At 47.3% G+C, this 19634-nt stretch overlaps 1 protein-coding gene across 1 annotated transcript in view; it reads left to right on the forward strand.

The window, feature by feature from the left end:
* Scaf8 (SR-related CTD associated factor 8) overlaps positions 1-3608 on the forward strand; it is a 142845-nt gene extending 139237 nt beyond the window's left edge. The window contains exon 22 of the mRNA XM_059272800.1: positions 2489-3608. The gene's annotated coding sequence lies outside the window, so the exon portion shown is untranslated. The remainder of the gene's footprint in view (positions 1-2488) is intronic.
* Positions 3609-19634: the final 16026 nt, after the last annotated feature.

Here is a 19634-nt window from a genome sequence, read left to right on the forward strand (position 1 = left end):
TTCATCCAGGATCTTCAGTGGAGCACACTGCTGCTCCGGCACTGATTTTCTGTCCCCCTGGCTTCATCACATGCCTTCATCTTGGATGCCAAGTAGAAGTTAAAGGCGGTGTGGGTTTTCTAGTCCGAACCTCTGCTGGCTACTTTCAGCTCTGCTGAGAGATGTACTGGGAGGGGATGAGTTACAGAGGGGTCAAAGGCTCTCTGTGGGCTTTGTTGCCCTCACTTTTCATGGCTGTCACTGAGAAATGACTCCTAGGTTATATGGCCTGCAGGTAGGGCCATCGGTTCAGCGGGAAAAACCAACCAGATGACAGGATCCTCTCCATAATAAGTGGGAGAAGTACTCTGTTTCTCCATGCTCTTGCTTCCCCCGGAGTCATATCTTAAGGTGGGGTACGTCTTTGCCTGGCTCTTCCTCTGTCTTCTTCTGCCCAGTACCCTGACCCAGGGACTTGGCCATCTGGCCAGTGTCCCTACAGCTGGATAGTACGAGAGGCTGTGATGGGTATAGAAGCAGCCGAACCTCTTTGCGGCCCTCAGCACCTATAAATCATGGCATCTGGTGGCTAAGCCACTTCCATGTGGTGTCAGGGGAGTAGACTGATAGGAAAGGCACGGAATTAAGTGGCCAGACATGCTTAGCCTGAGAACCAGTCCCCCACACTGTCTGGGCGTATCCTCTTGGTTATTGAACCTCAGCCGACCTGTTTGGTCCTCTGACAGGAAGGGTTCATGAATACATCTCCCTCCGGGGCTCTTCAGGATGGCACTGCAGGGTCCTTGGCACCCATTTTCCATGGAGCTGCATCTGGGTAGGAAGCACGTTTCTCCCCACCAGCCTTTACAGCCGCAGGATGACAGTCGCTGTGCTTGTCTAAGTGAAAGACACGGAGGCAGACACGTTACTGACAGGGGCTGAGGATAGGGGGAAGGCTCCAAAACATCCCGTCATCCCGTTACCACTGGTGCCTCCGAACCCTTTGTACCTGGGCTCCCTGGTTCTGGTCCTGGTTCTTTACTACGGAATTATGGGTCAGTCCAGTCGTGAGCCACTCTGGTAACACGGAGAGTAACCTCTGGCCATGGGAGAACTCAATGTCTTCACAGAATCTCATCATGAGCCAAGCTAGTTATGTAATTTGGAAGACGCTTAGTGATGTGTTGCATCCCTGAAGCTTTCCAAAGTAGTCAGGTTTCCTGGTTTGGGTTTTTGTTGTTGCTGCTGTTGTTTTTGTGTTTGGTTGGTTTGGTGAGGTTTTTTTTGTTTTGTTTTGTTTTTGTTTTTTTGCTTGTTTGCTTGAGACAGAGTCTCACTTGTAACCCAAACTCAACTCAAACGCTCAGTCCTTTGATGGTTTAATCTCCCAAGGCCTCATGCGACTAAAGCACCAAAGCCTGGAGCTCTGGCTTAGCCTTTCTCTGTGGGATGCTGGGTAAGGTGTGTCTCGGCACCCGTTCCCTTGTGGGGACAGTTCGGTCTTTCCGAGTATTCTCGGTAAACTGGTCCTCTCTCAGAGCTAACACTCTTCACAGAGGTTTGCAGAAGAGGCGGGTACTGAGTAAGGAACCTGCCAGTATTCAGTGCTAAGAAGAGAGAACTGGCCCGGAAAGGAAAAGGCCTGGTTGCTACCATAGTCAAGGGCTCACTTCACCTAATGCTGAGCCGGTCTCCGGAGCAATCCCAACCTGGCTGCCTGTAGGGGAAGCTGGGTTCTCCGCTGTAAGAGCCAGCAAGCTCATACATGGGAGCTGGCCCCCCAAAGCAAGCCCCGTGCCGTAGAAGCTGCTAGCCCACCATCTCCACATCTCTCATTGTTCCTTGCATTTTATTCAATTTTCATTTTATTTTATTACTTTTTGGGGGCAAGGTCATAGCAAAAGGGATGAAAATGGATGGGAGATGTCCAGAATTTGCACTCATATAGCTTAACCATACTATCATTTGTGAAGATTTGATTTGCTTCAGCTACTAACATATATGTTGAGGTTTCTCTGAATCAAGCTGGTTCTCAACACAAAGCAAAGCTAGCGCCCATGTGTAGGGATGTAAGCCTCTCCATTGGGAAAGATTGACATGGCCAGACCTGGCTGTGCTCCGTAGGGTTCTGAGAAGACAGGAATCCATGGACACATTAAAAGTTAGCCTCAGAGAGCCACCACTGTAGGCATCATTGGCCAAAATACTTTTAGTGTGTGTGTAAAGCAATTAGGGCACAATAATGGCAGGGGACCGTGTTAGTTCTTGGTAGAGGTGTAATTGGAGCCTAGATCTGCTGACTTTTGTGAAGGTCTGTCCCCTGACTATTTCTGCATAACTTGGGTTTCCCTGCTCCACTGGAAAAACGAATAGCAGTTCTGGGCACAGAAAAGTCACCAAACATCGAAGCATTTGCTATTATGTGGACACTATCCCTTCTTTAGGGGAAAAAAAATAGGAAAGTTATTCCATTTACCAGTGATGACGTTATTATTCCTTTTGTCAACAGGCAAGATGATGAATGAAGTCCTGGCAGCTTCCCGGGTCCCAGGCCTTGTAGAAATAAATGAGACAGACGTGCTTCAAAGTTCTAATGGGCATCCCACCGGAAGCATTAAAAGGAGCCCCGCCGTTGCCTGTTGAGAAGGCTCTGTGCTCTCAGGCGTGGTTTCCGGTTGAATCCAGAGGTTGCAAGCATGCCTCCCTGTATTACCTGTCGGAGCAGGTTTAATTTTATAAATTTCTAGACACAAACTCTATGAGTTTCTAGTTCATAGTCGTTCTTTTTGAGGATCCACTCAGACGAACAGTATTACATCCGTAAGAGATACGCACTCCCACTGCCCAGAACCGGTTGAGGATTCGGTGGCAACAAACTCCATCAGTAGCATCGTCCAGTGCATGATGGGAAGGACAGAGGGTGAGGAAACCCTCCCAGGGAGAGTCATACTGTGCCGGACCTACAGATGGCCAGAACCATAGTGTTACTACACCAGCGATTTTTTCCCCCCTTGAACACAGTAGATGCTTACTACTGTAAAGCCGTGTACAAAGCCTGGCCGTGGCTTCAATCCGTTGTCATTAGTTACTTCCTTGGACACTCAAAAACACTGAAAGTTGTAAGCTTTCATTTTTAAAATCCTTTTTAATGCAGCTCTGAGAAAATCCAGGGTTCCTCACACTGCCCTGAACCCTTTGCTCCGGCCTCCCTAGCCTGTCTGTCCTGCAAGCAGCAGGCACCCAGGTGGAGATGAAAAGCCTTGTGGGAGAGGAAGGAAACTGTGGTGATCAGGCCTACTGCATGGTCGTTTAACACACTTCATGAATCATTTCCTAGGAGCTTCCAATTCAGGCAGAGACGGTGGCAGGTCGCTGCAGAAGTCCAGACCTGATCTGTGTTGTTCACACAATACCTGGGGGAGGGGGGGACTCAAAAACTCAAATATGAGCATCGTTTATACCCCAAAGAATATTTTTAACCATTCTTTTGTTTGTTTTGTCAAAAGAAACAAAAATGAAAGTGCTTGGAATTCTTTATCTGTGGTCCCTTGGAATGTAATCAACGAGAACCTAACACCTCCCACAGTATGCTGTCACTTTGGACATTCATAATAAAAGCTGAAACTCCTCTTGGCTGCCAGTCCTTTCTTTTGCCTTGTTTGGTACATAGGTCTTGATTTACCTTTGCCTGGCATCCATGCTGTCCGCACCGGTGTATGTACAAAGATGCACTCATCTCTCAAGCTCCCCTCGCGCCCCAACCCCCCTGTCCCTTTCGCTGGGTGACTGACAGTTTCCAAATTGGAACAGCCACTCTTGTGTTACTTTCCTGGAAGACCAAGAGATCTTTGAATGCCAAGGTCTTTTTTGAATATGCATCGCAACATGGATTAAAGCGAATTCCCCGGGGGTTGTACCAAGGCTTTCTCGAGTTCCTACTTATATTTTCTATTAAATTAATCATAACGCGATTATGAGACATCTTGGCTGTGATGTAGTTTCTCTTGATGAGCTGGAGACTGGAGGAGGCTGTGGCTGCCACAGTGTGACATGGTGGGGGCTTTTCAGAACATCTTTGTTTGCCTCCCCAGCATGTTGGGGTGTCATTTTATGTATTCCAGCACACTGCGCTTAAGAAAGAAAACAGCTTCCAAAAAGTCCAAACATGCCAGTCTTCTGAAGAATGTGTAGATCTTGCTTGGCACCCTCACTCAATCTGCTGTGGCAATAAGAAATGATCACTTTCTGTCTTCGTAATTAATCCTGCAATGGGCAGGTGTACCACCCACCCAGCTTCTACCTCCCAGTACCTAATCCTTAGCCCCGAAAAGAAAGAACACAGGTTTGGGGTTCACCAGGCCTTTCTAGTGCCTATATGAACAAATGATTTGGGAACTTTGGGGGCTGGGGAGATGGCTCGGTTGGGAGGTGACTGCCACGGAAGCATGAGGTCCTGAGTTTGACACTCAGCACCGTGTAAAAAGCCAGGTGTGGTGATGTGTGTTTGTATCCCAGTGTTGAGGAGGTGGAGACAGGGGGCTCTCTGGTGTCTGTAGGCCACCCAGATTGGCCTAGTCAGTAAGCCCCAAATCCTACTAAGAGACCATGTCTCAAACAATATGTTGGACAGCCCCCAAGGAACAACCTCTCAGGTTAATCTATGGCTTGCGCACACAAACTGATTTGACCATCTCTTGGTTAGACATTACTGTTTCCCAGGCTGGCCACAAACTCCTGAGTGCAGTCCTGCTTTATAGAGTGTCAGGTAGCTGGAGCAACAGATGCCTACCATCATGCCCTTCTTCAATTGAAAAATCCTCAAACTGGGGGAAACCTAGCAGGTCCCGAAAGTTTTCTTCCATGGGTGGGATGGTGGGCCAAAGTAGAGTGGTAAAGGACTTAAAACCGAGCTCATTCCTTCAGAAGCCAGCACGCAGGCAGTCAGCACTAGGCCGGAGATGTTTCCTGAAGGTTATGTGCACTGAGGGATCATCTATGGGAGAAGTTATCCTTCGAACATCCAAGGACAACCCTCTTCGTGGCAGAGGTTGGTGCTGTCATGGCTGGTTGGTCTCAGAAAGCACTGCTTCCCACCAGGATCCAGTCAGCCCTCCGAGGTCACCATGCTATTGCCCATATGCTACGCTAGCCCACAGTCAGCCGCAAAGGAAGCCTTTCACAGGCCCCCTTCTGGAGAGACTTCACAAGTCTTCTGGCTTTTGAAACAGCGTTGGGTGACTGACGTGCTGAAACTGTGGGGCAGCAGCCTTGGGGTGGGTGGCTTGGTTTTTATGTAGAGTCAGCCTCTCTCACCTGGGTTCTTGGTTGATGATTTTATTCAGAGGAGGTGGGTGGTCTGAAGCCGTTTCTCTGTGGTTAATCAGTTCTTCGTAGGATGGGGGAAAACAAACAAACAACAAAAAAGCCCCTCTGTTTGAGACTGCTCACAGAGATGGTGACCATTAGCCAGATCATTTCTGCCTTCAGCCGTTAAGTGAGTCACCAGGCCCCATGTTGCAGAAGGAAGGCCCCGGAGCGCTGCTTAGGATGATAGAGTGGCGGCGGTCGGCCGGTCTCGTGATATCTGCTCTCGAGGCCGTCATCGCGCCTTTGAGTGTGTGTGAGAGATGTCAGACCTAACTCTTACTTCTTCCGAGGCACACGGCTCTCTCACAATGTTTCTAACAGAGAAGAAGACTGGAGGTCTGGAGAGATGGCGCAGCCGTTAAATGCTAGGCTCACAACCACGGACATAAGAAAAGACTCGAATCACAAGCTGTGTGGGAGCAAAATGTGGGCTCATTGCCACCCACTCTTGTGCCGTCACAATTAATTCCTTCCAGGCCAGTGGGATACAAGTAGATTAAATGCCTATTAGTATGCTTTAGCGAAAACCGTGAACTATAAAAATATAAAACGCATTTTATTAACTAGACTTTCATGCAATTTCGAGGGCTATGCTCTGATATATTTTCTAAGGACAACTTCCATAAGCTTCATGCAAATTTTAAACCACCAAAGCGTCCACAGTTCTAGACATAATTGAGACGTTCAGATACCTAAGACGGTCAGTTTGCACAGTTAGAGAAAAACAAAACAACAACAACAACAACAAATCCTGAATATGCCTTCTTTGGTGGTGCTCTGCTGATCCCAGGTGAGGAGGATATCATTGAATAGAAGGGATCGCTAGTCAGAGATTATTTTTTAAAACTGTATGAAGTCCAAACTGAATTTTTAAAGGATCCTTTGCAGAGGATTGCACTCACATGTACAACTCCCTTCCCCCTCACCTCCCAGTGTGAAGCAGGCTAGGTCAAGGGCCACAGTGGTCACAGATGGGTCAGGCCTCCGCCACTTACTATTGCAATGCCTCTTTTTACAGTCAGGGGGAAAAATGCCTAGGGAAAAGGCAGTAATCTTCACCTCCAATGGCCATGTTAACAGGAGTTTTGTTTTGTCCATGTGGAAGTAACTACACATACATGTGTTTAGTATGAACAGGATGCAGTTGGAGGCATAGAGCCAACTGACCACAGTCTTGGGTCATAGAAAAGCAAAACACCTGAAGTTGAGCCAGCAGAGGGTTCCAGAGGCAGGGCAGGGCTTTTTCAGCAGGTGTGGACAGCCTCCCCATAACAAAGGCCTCTGATGCCCCCCAATGCCTGCTCCCACGGTAGGACTTTTAGGAGAATGTTGCAAGGACAGATGTCTTCAGACACCAATTTCTTCACCATTCACCAAGTGCTCAGTACTATGCCTGAGATCAAATGGAACCCCGTTACAGATCAGCAACATCCTGTCACTTAGGATCCGTGCGCTAGAATACAGGAGTGTATTGCAGTTCACCAGAAAGTGAGTGCAGTTCACCAGAAAGTGAGTGTAAAAGCAGCTCACAGAGGCAGGTTCAAATTAGTAGTTTCTTCATAATGGAAATTAAAACAGGTCTTATGTAATAGTTGATACATGCTTTTGCCCTCTCCTAGCCAGCAACACATTTATTTAGATTCCAAAACATCAGGGTTCAGCTGACTTAACAACAGTGAGACATTTCTTTTTAAAGTGTAGGGTTTCCAAGGACTTTTCATATGATTTCTGTGTCCTACAAACAGAGATCCTTATAACAAGGTTCCAAAAGCAACAGACATTCAGGTAGAATTACCTAATTTGGAGGAATTTTTGGTCTCAGGCATAGAAGGGGTGATTTGAAAGCAAAATATGACAATACATTTTCTTTATTCTTAAACTCATGTATAATCCCACAAATATGTCCCCAGCTGCCCTTAAATGGTTTTCTGAACCAATCTTTATGCCTACTTTATAAGTCTGACCACCCACAGATGTTCCTGTCAGACTCAACATAAGAACTGTCAGGTGTGACCAATAAATAGAAGGAGGGTAAACAGTTCAAAATGCAAAATGCAGTTAGCCTTTTACAGCCTTTGGAAATTATAAATAAAATGTAAGAAGTATTTCTACTATAAAGTCAAGTGTATTCTATTTTTTGAAAGCAGCTTTCCTATTAGAATATTAATATTGAGGGGGTGGGGGACTGTATCATAATCGACGGAGTGCTTGCCTAGCATGTACAAAACTGGATTTAATCCCAGGACCATATAAACCAGTTGTGGTGGCACAAGCCTGTGGTCCCAGCATTCAGAGGTGGAGGCAGGGAAATCAGGAGATCAAGGGTATCCTCGGCTACACAGCCAGTTGGAGCCCACTCTGGGCTAGAGACTCTCAAAAAGTAAGATAAAGGGGCTGGAGAGATGCCCTACTTGTTAAGAGAACTGGCTGCTCTTTCAGAAGTTCAAGCTTCCATACTTAGCACCCACATGGTAGGTCACAGTCATCTGTACCTCCAGTTCCCAGAAATTCAGTACCTCTTCTGGCTACATGTACATGTTGCACAAACATACATACAGTCAAAACACCCATACACATAAAATAATATATTTTTTAAAATCTTAATTATATATATATATATATATATATATATATATATATATATATATATATATATATATATATACATGTATTTAGTAGAACACAGATATTTCACTGAGAGCCAGTGGACCGAATATAGTTACTCAAAGCTCAGCTATTTTCTGATGTGGGGCTTTTGTCAAGGTGCACAGAGGCAAGGAGGGTTTAAACAGATCTTTGCTGCATTTGACACTGGGCAGAGAAGGACTGGCCGAATGAATCTTACTTAGAAAGGTGCTTACTAAATACAAAAGAAAAAAACCAAAGTTAGCAGCTGCTCCGTGAACTATGAGTTGCGTTCACCATTAGTTCCCCTGGACAGAGGCCAGCGTCTGTGGTCACAACTACCTGGAATGTGAGGCTTGAGGGACACGGGTTTGCTTTGACAACTCAAATACTTCCACCTGATGGTGGACACTATAGATGTCACTTAATAAGCATTTTTTTTTAAATCAACTAAGCATAGGAATGACTACAACCAAAATCATTTGCCAACTACCCCACTTTTGGACGTCAGCCAAAATACAGCAGTGGTGGTTCATTTCCTTCAAGGCCCACTCGAATTCCTGCTGACTTTAGTCTCCATCACTGGACCATGTTCTTCAAATGGAGGGTCTTTGAGATAACACCACAGTTTAGCCATGTTGTCAATGTTTATGTATTTTGTGTGAGGAGGATGGGGAATGCACATGCCGTGGGGTGTGTGGACGTCAGAGGACAACTTGTGGAAGGCGCTTCTCTCCTTGTGGGTCCTCCTGGGGATTAAACTTGGGGCATCCTAGGGTGTGCCCTGGACATGGGGAGTCTTAGAAGAGGTCCAGATGGATTCTGTCATGGAGACACTACTGGGCACAAATGGCATGAGAAGGAAGAGGAGGGTTGATGTCAGGGCATGGGTCCCACCCCTGCCTCTGTGGGTTATTCATGGAGACCTAACTGTCCTGAGCTACAGGAGGGAGGTGGTCACAGCAGCAGCTCTCTGATCCGTATAATGAGAATATCATCTGTTGTGTGTGATGCAGGACACAGTGGGGTCAGCACAGGCTGGGCACTCGGGAAATGACGGCTGTCATTTATTCCCTAAGGTAAAATAAAGATATAGAAATGATGGTGGGTGATTAAGGGATGTCGGATTAATGAAAGTTCTAACCAGAAGGGTGACATCCGGGCTCACAGGGGACTCTTCCTTCGTTTGTCCTGGACTATTGAATGGCTCCTCTGTCTCGAGCTTTATTGAGAGATAATGCTATTTATTGTGCACTCTGTTTCCCCAGGGTGGGACCAACAGGATCCGCTTGGCAGATAAATCCAGAGACAGTGAGGAAGTGAACTCTTTGGATAAGGCCTGCGGAGTGTCTGAGTTTGGGGCAAGGTGAGGGGCGCATCGCAGTCCAGGGATGGCCCCAAGCACAGAAAGGGGGAAGAAATGAAGAGATAAAGACTGTGTTGTCGTAGACTCTTAGCAAATTTCCTCCGTTCCCGGCCTTTTTTATTACCTATTTTGTATTTATCTCAAGTAAACAAAAACTACCTTCTATTTGAAAAGAAAACAGAATCTACAAAACAGTGCCTATGGGATGGGCATGATTTCCGTCGTGCAGAGAGGCAGGGAGGACAAAGGCTTCCCACACTGCATGTATGCACAGTGGAGGAGAGCCTGATGGTGTGTGTGTGTGTGCACTTCTCTGGGATGGAGCCATCAAAAGATCTCAGTGTTAGAGCAGGTCGGAACCCAAGCCAGCACCCAAGCCTCAAGCTCCGTCACTATGAACATTGTGGGATTCTGCACAGCATTTCTGACACATTTAGTCCTCTATTTGATAAAGAACATGACTTTTCATCTGATTTGCAGAGAACTTGATAGCACCTCCCCCCACCCTCCACCAGAGAATTGATATTATTACTAAGGAAACAACCCCAAAGGAATCGGTTCAAATCTGCAAGGGCCGTCAGGAGCCAATGAAAATAGAGCTAAGTGCAGGGGTAGGCTCTGCTACTGTTAGCTGAGGGTACTGAGTTGCCTGAAGCCCCTGGAAAGAAAGCTGAGCTGTGGTTGCTGATGCACAGTCTCCTTGGGTCTCCTATCAAGGCAGAGTCAGGCAGCCACAGGGGCTAGTAACAGTCGAGCAGGCCCAGGAGACACAGGTCACAAAAAGCCAAAAAGAAGCTGTGATGTAAGACCAACAAGCCTGGTTTGGACTTTGTTTTCTTTTTTCCCCCCGAGGCTCATGGACCCAACAGAGTTTTACAGAGTGAAGGTATTGGATAGCTTTCATGGGAATGTTAAACCCTGACACTAACAGAATGTCCCTAATAATAATAGTGACCTCACTGGGTCCTCCCAGTGCTGTGGTCAACCATGCTTGCAACAGCCAGGGACCAGCTGAGGGATGCCTTGCCACCCCCATCCCACCCCAACCCTGCCTGGAGAGGACAGGCTAATGGTTAGTGGTTCAGGCTTTATACCTGCCTCACCTGGATTGAAGATTTCTCAGTTCTTTTATATGCTAGGAATTCCCTTCCTCTAAGCCTTGATTTCTCCATCTATAAAAATGGGAATAAAGGTGCCTGCCTCTCGGATCGTTTCGAAGATAACTGAAAGATTAGGCATCTGGTTGATCCTTTTGTGTTCATTTTGTCAAATATGTTTTGGATTGTGGAACCATGGTATTGTAACTTCTTATAACAAAACATTAACTCTCCTAGAAAGGAACAGGGCCTGCTGTTCAAGCTCAGAGTCTGAGAAAAATGAGCCTTTTTTGCTTACTCTTTCTGGTCCCTGCCCTGCCATGGCTGACCTCAACCGTAAACTCTCTTGCTTTGATTTTAATGTGTGTGTGTGTTTTTTTTTAGATTTATTTACTTATTATGTATACAACGTTCTGCCTGCAGGCCAGAAGGGGGCACCAGATCTCATCATGGATAGTTGTGAGCCACCATGTGGTTGCTGGGGATTAAACTCAGGACCTCTGGAAGAGCAGCCAGTGCTTTTAACCACTGAGCCATTTCTCCAGCCCTGATTTTAATGTTTTAATACAGGGTCTCATATAGCCCAAGCTGGCCTTTGTCCCTGTCTCCATAGGTAGCCAGCCATGCATGAGCTAGAAGTCCTGATTTCTCTGCTTCCACCTCCCAAGAGCTGGGATTACAGGTGTGTGTACCACACTTGGCTCTTGGTTTGATTTTTAGTTATGCAAGAATTAAAAATAAAATAATACATCATAAATGATTCCAGTGAACTTTAGAGGACTGGAAAGGGACGTGGGAGGGAGGAAAGGGGTCATGGACTGCTCCAGGGAACAGAGCATCCTTACAGAGGCAGAGGATTGATTGCTACTGTTTGTTGAAGATCGTTGGGACCTGGTTGGCACTATGCTGGAGACTGAGGCCAGGGTGAACCCCAAGAAGTCAGAGTAGCCACTAACATTGACCTCTCCTTTGTGTAATTACAAAAGGGGACCTTCTGTACCCAGAGTATACAACTGGGATTCAGCTCACCCTCTCAACAGGTACTTGAAGCATATGCTGACTGAGGGCTGCATAGACTCAGACATTCAAGCGTCCCTTCCCAACCCTGAGGAACAAGGGCCATACTGAAGTTGTGCCCATGTTTTTGGGGGAGATGGCAAGATGAAGAGATAAGGAGTTCTGGGCTTTTCCTTCTCAGGGCTTAGGACAGTCCCATTCAAATGTGTCCAGAGCTGTGCTGCTCTTCTCAGCCCTTCTACCAGCTGCTCTCAGATCCCTCACCAGGGCAGGTCCTCACTCCAGACTCCAGGGCCCCTCCTCCCCACCACTCCAGGCTCCAGGGCCTCTCCTCCTCACCACTCCTGGCTCCAGGGCCTCTCCTCCCCACCACCTCTTGTCCCTAATCATGTCCCCTTGGCTTCAGAGAGCTACAGAGTGACCTGTCCACAGGCAGGCTTTGAAGAGACTGTTCTACAGTCTGACAGTAAAACGTGTGGTCCCCTTGCCCAAGCCGGGGAGCCCAAAGAAGGGCTTGGTGAGCTACCTGGCCTGTGAGGAGTGAGTGAAAATGAGCAGAGAGCAATCTGGCCATTCCCTCTTGGGTGACTCATTCATGTCTTCACACGGCTGCGTCCAGCTCCACTTCCTTCTACTGTCTCTTAGGAGGACATGTGTCTTAGGCTTAAGGCCTGCCCAGACTCTAGGATGATCTCAGAGCCTTGAGATCTTTAACTTAACCTCATCTGCAAAGGCCCTTTTCCCAAATAAGGTCACAGCCAGGGGGTTCTGAGGCAAACACTGTCCCACCCATCTTGCAGCACAGTCCCAAACCTGCATTATCTCCAGATGCATTTTCTTGTACCTCCCCTAAAATTTGGGTTCTCTAAATACCTCAAGCTATCTTTGGCTGGAATATGGAATATTCTAGAATATCACTTGAATAATAGAATACTATTGACTAGGGGATGAAATTTCACATAAAGATCTAAGCTTGATGCATAAGGGGGAAAAAAAAAAACACCAAAGATCACCAGGTGTGGTGGTGCATACTGTAACCCCAGCAGTTGGGAGGCAGAGGCAGGAGGATCAGGTGTTTAAACTCATCCTCAGCTACATGGCAAGTTTGAGGATAGCCTGGGACTCCTCAGACCCCATCTCAAAACAAAACAAAACAAAACAAAGCAAAAGACTAAAAGACCCTTAAATCTGAGTGCCTCCACCATGCCTCTGGTCCCTGAATTCTTATGTCTTCCTAAGAGATGTGGCAATCTCCAAGCTTTCTCCTTGTACCACCCTACATCTCTTTCCATACCCCCACGGACACAGATAGACACGTACATGCCTATCCTATCTCTCAAGAATAGGAGCCAGCCAGGGGGTACTGGTTGGGAGTAGGGGCCCTTGCTCTATAAACTCGAGGCCTGAGTTCAAATCCCTAGCATTCAGATAAAAGACTGAGCACGGATACATATGCCCGTGACTCAACATTGGGGAGCCCACACAAAGAAGATCCCAAGAGCCTGCTGTTTGGCTAGCCTGGTCTAAATAGTGAGTTTCCTGTTGGGTGATAGACCCTGTCTCAAGACGACAAAGTGGAGATTGACAGAGGGAGACACCCTATGTCCTGCACATTGTCTGTCTTTCTTCCTCTCTTTCCACCTTCCCCTCCCCCTCTCTTTCATAGTAAACTACTTGCTGGCACACATGAGGCTTTGGATTCATCCTCAGCACCAAAGAATAAACAGGAAATACAACCCCAGCTCACAGGCCTGGCGTCTGAGGCGGTATCACTTCCTTACCCTCACCATGCTCCCCTCACCTCAGGACTCATGGCTGTCTGTCATTCTCACACCTCTCCCGGTGTGCCCCGCCCTGACATCATCTCAAGGTCTTTGAGCCTCAGGCCCAAGGAACTTTTTTTTGAAATCTTCCAGCTCACACTGAATGAAACATTAAAATGCACCCACCTGCCACATGGAGTATTTTGGGCACAGGAATACTTTAAAGGTTTTTGTATGCCGGCTTCAGACTTTATGTGACTATGTGTGAAGTTTGGAGAGTGCGTTCACGGTAACAGCCAGGCCCCCCCCCCCCCCATGTACTGAAGGCATTGTGGGCAGGGACGGCATCCAGCCTGCGAGTCCTGAAGTGAAGCAATGTCTTCATGACCGCCAAACTCTAATCCTAGGCTCAGCTTCGTTTAGTTTCCTATGTTCAGCAGTTGCGAACTCCAGGTCTACTGTCTCCCTTGCCTATTTCTCACATCATTCTTAAATGTGCCCCCCTCTTCCCAGTCTGCACCTGGAGGACCACTCCTCATTCTTCAGCTCTTACCTCAGATGGAGGTCTCTTGGGGGTGCACAGGGTTTTCTTTGATCTCTCTTTGAAGGTCAGACATCCCTGTCACATCAAAGCTGTCTTCCCACAAGCAAGCACATCTCAGAGTATCTTTGTGGGCTTCTTGGCTCTTTCCTTGAATTTCACTGGGCCCCTGAACACTACTACAGGGCTCTGATTCTTCTCACATGCCCACAGTTATGATCGCAACCCAAGAAGATCCTTTGATTTTTCTACTTTCTTGTGTGGTAAAACAGGCTTTTTAGCATTATTCATTATAGTACCTAGTGACTGATCAACAATTATAATAGTGTACCATTTGAGAGTCCATGCCAGGGAAATGTGGGCTCTGGAAATGGACCTGATTGCCTGGGCACTTCCTGAATGATCAGCATGTGTCCCTGGTCATACCCGTCACCACTGTAATAATTATCCTCTGTGGCAGGTCTGGCACCTTCTATTCTACAGAGCTGTCTGTGATGACATAGCTTTGTGGTCTTCCTCGATACCTAGAGTAATGCAAAGAGATGGGCCACGGAAACGGCAGGTCCTCTGCACAATGACACACTGTTGCCTGTATTTGAGACACAGTGAAGGTCAGTCACATTCACTGTTCTTGCTCTCAGGGAACTGATGCCGAGATCGCACGACCGACCATTGCCTTAGTCGTCAGATGTGTGACATTTAGTCACAAACATACTGATGTCACTTAGTACCTTGGGATCTCTGTGGCTCAAATAATTAACACTAGTGCCTCTCGGTGTCAGTTCAGCTTTTTATTTCCCAAGATGAAGGACGTAGTTCTCAAAGTAAGAAGGTCCTGCAGTTGTTGGCTTGAGGACCAAAGAGTCTGGGTGAAAGCGGAAACATGGCAGCCCATTGGTCAGGACGCTGTCGCAAAGCCGGAACTTGAGGTCTGTCTGCTAGATCATTGGCATTGTGGTAGGCCTGGGGAGCATTCTGTAATGTCAAAGTCAGAAAACAGAACAGGGAAGGAAGGGGGGAGGAAAGACTAGACAACCTCGCCCACCTTACAAATAGGTGTGTGTGTGGGGGTCACTGTAGTTTATTATATCATAGGGTGTGAGCTGTGATTATTGGAAGTTTGTTGTTGTTTTTTAAATAGAAGTAGGTCTGGGGGGTATAGCTCAGTTGGTAGAGTATGTGGATTAATGTGCCTGAAGCCAGGGGTTCCATCCCCAGGACAGAATAAAACAGGGTGTGGTGGTACACACATGTAATCTTAGCACTGGGAAGGTTGAAGGCAGGAGGGGCAGAAGTTCAAGGTCATCCTTGACTAACCAGGGAGTTGGAGACCAGCCAGTGTTTCATGAGACCCCTGTCTCAAAAACTAATTACAAAACAAAACAGAACTAAAGATTTTCCTCTTTAGACCTTTAGACCTTTCTCACCCGCTGCTACCCCCTTCTCTTTTCTCCCATTCTCCCCCTCCTGCCACCACAGAGCAAACCAAAGAACAACACTCCCACAGATTTACCAGCAATCCTGACGTCAGTGGCTGCTGTGACCATGATACCCACCAAAACAAAGGTCCGGGGTGGGGCTGGAAGTTGGAGTTCATTTTCAAAGCTTCCCGGTTATCACTGTCTCTCTGAGTTTCCTATCGAGAGCCTGTGAAGATGTGAGGAGGTGTGATGGAGAGACATTGGGGAAATGGAGTGTGTGGCTTCTGTTTACACCTTGGGGACTGTCCCAGGCCTTCCTAGGTCCCAAGAGGAAGGTGGGAAAATGCACACAGGCTGTTTGCTGTCAAAGCTCTGGCTGGGCACAGTGCCTCGATCACTGTTTCCTCATTGTGCGACTGGGCGGACACATTCCCAGTAGGGAGGTCATTAGCCTGTCCGGTATCTATAACAAATCTGGAATAATTCCCCACTGAGACCGTGTGTGTTTCTCCCTGGACGCTTCTGCACATCTCCCCAAGTACATCTGCCCTCCATAGAACCAACATGTCCGAGGCACTCGGATGTCAGAGGATGAGCCTGGCATTGTCCTGATGGCCTCAGAGTGCCGTGTGCTACTTCTCCCCCGACCCAGGTACACGTGCGGGCAACAGAGGGAAAGAAACCATCTGTGCATTCTGCACTGGGCCAAGGACACGGCCTGGTGTTGTAGCTGCTTTACTTAAAGCTCCCGTGTGACCGTCAAACTGTGCGCCGACTGTCCCCTCCTGTCTAGAGTACAGGTTTGTCTTAACCCACAGGTCTCGGTCCCTTATGCCTGGTGTCTTGCAAGGCTGCAGCAGCAGAGCCTTGCTCCACCTTCCTGATGACTCCCAGTCCCCCGTCTCGCTTTGCCCCGTCTATTCCCTTTGGATGCATTCAGACCTGTGTCTCCAACCTCCTTTTCCTTTTTGTTGGTTCAAATCCCACACTCTCCTGCCAGCTTCTCTGCCCAGTTTGAACACGTGAGCAGAGGTGGAGGCTGAAGCAAAGGGGTCACCAAGCAAACCTATCAAGGAGGAGGCTCAGAGCCGACAGAGCCCGTCAGTGGCCAGGCTCACAGAAGAGCGAATGAGCGTTACCTCTGCTCATGCCAGGCTGGCAAATGAAAGGGCCTGGGATGGACCCCCAAATCCAGACAATCTCATTTGCAGCATCGTGTCAGGAGCGCAGGACACAGCAGGGGAAACAGAATCTCTAACGCTGCTGACAGCATTAACTGAGCTAAGGTTTGAACGAGTCCTGCCCCGACCCATCATCGCTGGTCAGGAGTCATGGGCCTGCTGCCCGAGTGACACTCATTGGCTGCTGTTCTAACTTAGTCTAGGATGACAGCAAGGTTCTAAAAAAATTGTTTTTCTAAATTTAAGTTGAAAGGGTTCAATGATCAGGGATATAAGAAACCAATGTGAAAATGTTTTAAAAAGGATCAAGCCGGCCATGAGGCAGAGGCAGAGGCAGGAGGATCTCTATGAGCTCGAGGTCTACAAAGCAAGTTCCAGGACAGCCAGGACTGTTACACAGAGAAACCCTGCCTTGAAAAACCAAACAAAAACCAAAACAACAACAACAACAAAAAACAAAAAACCAAAAAAAAAACAAAAAAAAAAAGAGGGTCCTATTTGTTTCTCATCAATAAATCCCATAAATTCAGATAATGCTTTTAGCTCCCAATACAGAGGTCTATATGTATATTTTATTGCTCCGTTCTCTTCAAAGCCCTCTGAAATGGATTCTCCTATCACCTACATTTGTGTGCGTGACCTAGGTGGGTGGGGTGCTTACCAAGATCACAAACTGCTCTATGGCAGAGCTGATATTTACACTCAGCCTAGCGGGGAGGCACAGGACGGTCGCCTCGGCATTTCAAGAACCCACACTCAGCTAGGAGGTGAATTCAAGCCCAGCCTGGGCTAAGTAAAATCTTGTCTCAAAAACAAAAACAAATACACAAACACATCCCTTAATCACTGTGGCATACTCACATCTAGGGCCCCACGATGCCCCCCGTGGCTTCAAGATAAGGACCACTATCAAATACCGGCAGAGACGCTCAGAAACCCTACAAACGTTTACTCTTCTTGGTCAGCCCACCTCCAGCTTTTCGTTATTTTGTGTACACGAACGCACTTAGTCAGCCATCGTGATTTTGTGTCTTTCTGCCACCGATTATCTCGACTTCGGAGAGAGGGACTTCACTTCTAGTGAGGGGATAGCGCAGCCATGCTAGACAGGACGCCTTCGGATCGATTTTTATTAGCTCGGCTGGTGCAGAGGCTGAGAAATTCGCACAGGAGGAGTTTCGATGTCTTTGTAAAGGCCGCCTCAAGAGGGCGCTCCGCACAAACCTTTAATCTACTCACTCAGTTCTCGCCAGGCCTGAATCTGGGTTTGGGAACAAAGCAGTATTTTCAGGAAAAGGGTTTGCAGTCCTGGGTGAGCGCAGAGGAGGTCCGTGGAACAGCTGCGCTGAAACAAAACGAAAGGGCAGAAACCCGAGGGGATTTTTTGTTTATCTCTGTTTTTAAGTTTTAGAATTTATTTAGTTAGTTTTTCTTTTTCTCTGTGTAGCCCTGGCTGTCCTGGAACTCGCTCTGTAGACCAGGCTGGCCTGGGAATCAAGATTCACCTGCCTCTGCCTACCAAGCGCTGGGATTAAAGGCGTGTATCACCATCGCCCAGCAGATTTTTTTTTTTTTTTTTAGTATGCTGCAGAGGGCAGCAGCGGGGCTGGAGAGATGGCTCCATGGTTAAGAAATGCCTGCTACTCTTCCAGAGGATCTGAGTTCCGGTTCCGATGGCAGGCAGCTCACAACTGCCTTTAATTCCAGCTCTAGGGGATCTGGCTTCCTCCACGAGCTCCTGTGCTCAAAGCCATATAGACAGATAGACACCACAAGATGAATTAGAGAGAGAGACAGACAGACAGACAGACAGACAGACAGGGAGAGAGAGAGAGAGAGAGAGAGAGAGAGAGAGAGAGAGAGAGAGAGAGAGAGAAGAAGAGGAGAGAAGAGAAGAGAGAAGAGAGAAGAGAGGAAAGAGAGAGAGAGAGAGAGAGAAAGATCTCGCTTGTAGAGGGTATGGCAGTAACAGAAGAGACCTACCTAGAGACCAAAGCTCCCAAGATGGCAGTGAAGAGGACTGGGGAATTTAGGATCACTACAAAGATTGCTTAAGCCAAGCCCCTCTGACCAGTTTCCTGTGTGGTGTCACAGCAGCGGGACTGTGGAGACTGCAGGAAGAATTGGAGACACTCTTCTTAGGTAGTTGAGACTGACCCAGAACTCCCTCTACAGCCCAGGTTGTCCTCAAACTTGTGAACCTCCTGCCTCTGCCTCCAAAGTGCTGGGATTCAAGGTGTGCACCACCGTGCCCACCCTATTCTTAAGGGCTGGAAAGGGAACATTCTCAGCTTTCCCTAGTAACTCATTCAAATAGCCTCTAACCTCCACCCCTTACCTGTTCCGAGACACTCCATAGATGCCCGGCGTTATGGATACACCAGGTTTTCCCCTAGTTATATCCGTGCCTATGGAAAGTTTAACTTAAGGGAAAGTAATATGAGATATTAACAAGTAATAAAGTGAAATAGAATGATGGATCGGTTGAATGCTTGTCCAGCAGCCCAAAGTCCCAACACCACGTGGAACAGATATGGTGGCAGATGCCTGTCATTCAACATACAGTAGAGCCAGGAGATGTTCAAGGTCATCCTCAGCTACACAGAGAGTTCAGGGCTATCCTGGGCTACATGACATTCTGTCTCACAAAAACAATACATAAATATTATCTCAGGAATTGTCTCTGGGCATAGTGGCACTGACCTATAACTAGCCTTTCGAAGGCAGATGTAGGAAGATCTCCCAGTTTGAGCTACACAGGAAGGCTGTGTCTCAAAAAAAAAAATAATAATTACAATTTTGATGGAATTTGTTTGTTTGTTTGTTTGTTTGCTATCTTGGGACTACTGTTGACCTGGGGTAACTCATCTGTGGCTGTGTTAAAAAACAATCTGGCCAAAAGTAACTTGGGGGAGCAAAGGGTTTATTTGGTTTATACTTCCAGGTCACAGTTTATCACTGAGGGAAATCAGGAAAGAAACTCAAGCAAGATCTTGAAAGTAGGCCTACTTGCTCACACAACATTACCTATACCCTGAGAACTCACTCGTAGCCAAGGAGGAATGCTGCTTGGAACCTTATTCTCACGCCCATGCTTAACTAGATTTCTTATACATCCTGGGATCACCCAGTTAGCTGGGTCCTCCTGTATTAATTAATAATCCAGACAGTCCCGAGCCCCCAGAGACATGCCAATGGTCTAATTGGACCTAGGAAAGCCCTCAATTGAGGCTCCCTCCTCAGGTGACTCTAGGTTATGTCACAGGTAAAGCTAATT

Source organism: Peromyscus eremicus, chromosome 8b, assembly GCF_949786415.1.
Source record: "Peromyscus eremicus chromosome 8b, PerEre_H2_v1, whole genome shotgun sequence".
NCBI lineage: Eukaryota > Metazoa > Chordata > Mammalia > Rodentia > Cricetidae > Peromyscus > Peromyscus eremicus.